The following is a 2,367-nucleotide window of genomic DNA, read 5'->3' as shown; positions in this document are numbered from 1 at the left end:
GGAAAGATTAAAGAGTAATCTATTCTAATCTACTCCTAATCTAATCTAAAGAAGGATTTTCTACACTAAAAACTTCTTGCTTGATTAATTACAAAGATGGGGTATTTATAGTGGAAATTAGGTGGGATGCATTAGGTTAACTAAGGGCTAAACTAGTAATTACACTTTTGAGATTTGAGCAGGGAGAAGCCGGTATTTTTCGGAGGAAGGGAGTCTTTCTTTGAAGCTTTGAAGAACGAAATTGTGCTGTAAAGGAATCCGGGCGGATTGGTGAGAAGACGGGCGGATTCTGGTGGTGGAAGACGGGCGGATTTAAGGGAATCCGGGCGGATTGTATGGGAATCCGGGCGGATTGTAGGGAATCCGGCGGATTGTCTTCCAAATGAATTTCTTGTTTTTCCCAGCCACAAGACGGGCGGATTGTAGAGAAGACGGGCGTCTTGGGGAAGACGGGCGGATTCTGCGAAGACGGGCGTCTTGGGGAAGACGGGCGGATTCTGCGAAGACGGACGGATTCTGAACGAATTCTTTGTTTGACCTCGGATTGTAAAACGGACGTCATTTTCTCATCCGGACTCCTATTGGAGTGATTCAAAAGCCTAGATCGCTTGTTTTTTCGACGCCGTTCCATCTAGCATATTTTCAGAGCCAAAAGAGCAACTCTTGGTTTGGGTTCCGAGCAATTTCTTCATGCAATGCCTTCCTTGCTTTTCCTCCTTGCTTCTAACCCTTTGATCTTTCTATATACACTTTATTCCTACATACTTGGTCATCATTCTTGCCTCCTCTTCATACTAGTCCATCTAATATCATCAATTAGCTTCCAAATATGCACGAAAGACGGGAATTTCCGCCTTATTATCTCCTTTTCTACAAAACATATGAAATGCGATAGAAAAGCAAATAGGAAGGTTTTGACGGATAAAATGGCCATGAAATGCTATAATAGTATGCAAAATAGGCTCAATTAGGGGACTAAATGTGCGCAAATAATGTTCACATCAAATATCCCCAAACCGAACCTTTACTCGTCCCGAGTAAAGAGGTGACTAAAACTAGACCTTTATTTTAAACTAACCTAATAACATAACCGATATGAGACAATTAGCGGGTCTCACTCCGCCCCTTCAACTCACAACAAGACAATCATGAGGTAGGATGCCTTCTTGCAAGGCAAGGTGGGTCTTGCCAAAATGGCGACACATCCAATCATTAAGCACACAAAATCAAGTAATGGATGCATCTACAAAAAGAATAGCCACTCCCTCATCAAGTGGCGGAAATTATCTACAAGGGAAGCAATTCAAGGGTACACAATCCTTCATAGATACAATTTCTTCAAACTACTAAGCCTAGAAGGATACCAATAAATCACCTCCAAAATGTGTCAAGCTAGGGTACCTTTGTCCTCAATCATTAAATGCTTTTGTCAAGAGTAGACTCCCTATGGTGTTAGAAACACTGGAGGATCGCGGAATGCCCCCTCTTGCCTAGACAAGAAGAAGGGTCGTCCCCTCTCTACCATGCACAAAAATGGATACGATGGATAAAGGGATCGATAGTATTTGAGTTTCATTTGGGAGTTTGCTTTTGTTTTTGTTTTCCCCCCAATTTCATGTGGCATATAACATTTGAGAACACTTTCTTGCCATTTCTTTTTTTGATTTTTGGCATTTCAACACTTGACAACTTTTCAACTTTTCTTTGCATTTCTTTTGAACATTTTCAAAGTCACCCCATATGTAGTGAGGGTGGCTTATATTTGAAGCTTTAGGAGTTCTATTTTTTGCTCCTCTTTTCATTTGATGCATTTTTGCAAACTTTTTCTTTTCTTTTCATTTCTTTAAACTCAAATTAATTTTCTTTTTGTGCCCATTCTCTTTGATGACAAAAATGATGTGGTAGAACATGGATGATGGATGGATGGATGCATGGTTTCAAGGGTCACCTTGGAATAAACGGTAGCCAAGGAGTTATCACACCACAAGGTACTCTTGACTAGGCCTTAATCCATGGGTCAAAGGATACTAGCATGACACATCCTAGGGTGTTTTACAAGCATTCTAACAAGCAAAGTCTTAAGAACAAAAAGCATCTACTAGGGCCTATATACACTTGTCAAGCTTCCCAAGTAGACGGTTTAACAAAAAATTTTCTAACATGCAACTACATGCCATGATGCAACTAACATTTATACATCCTAATGCAAATGATTCTACCAACTAATATGCCAAATAAACTAAATGCAAGTCCTAAATTCACATTGTTATACCGCATTAATCAAAATAAAGCCACATAGTCATTAACATAAAGAGGAAAAAGGAGATTGGAAAGATCATACCATGCGGTCTTCTATATCCTCATGTC

This window comes from Silene latifolia, chromosome 1 (assembly GCF_048544455.1).
Source record: "Silene latifolia isolate original U9 population chromosome 1, ASM4854445v1, whole genome shotgun sequence".
In the NCBI taxonomy this organism is placed as follows: domain Eukaryota; kingdom Viridiplantae; phylum Streptophyta; class Magnoliopsida; order Caryophyllales; family Caryophyllaceae; genus Silene; species Silene latifolia.
The sequence above is the reverse complement of the archived record's forward strand: the minus strand, read 5'-3'. Positions refer to the sequence as shown.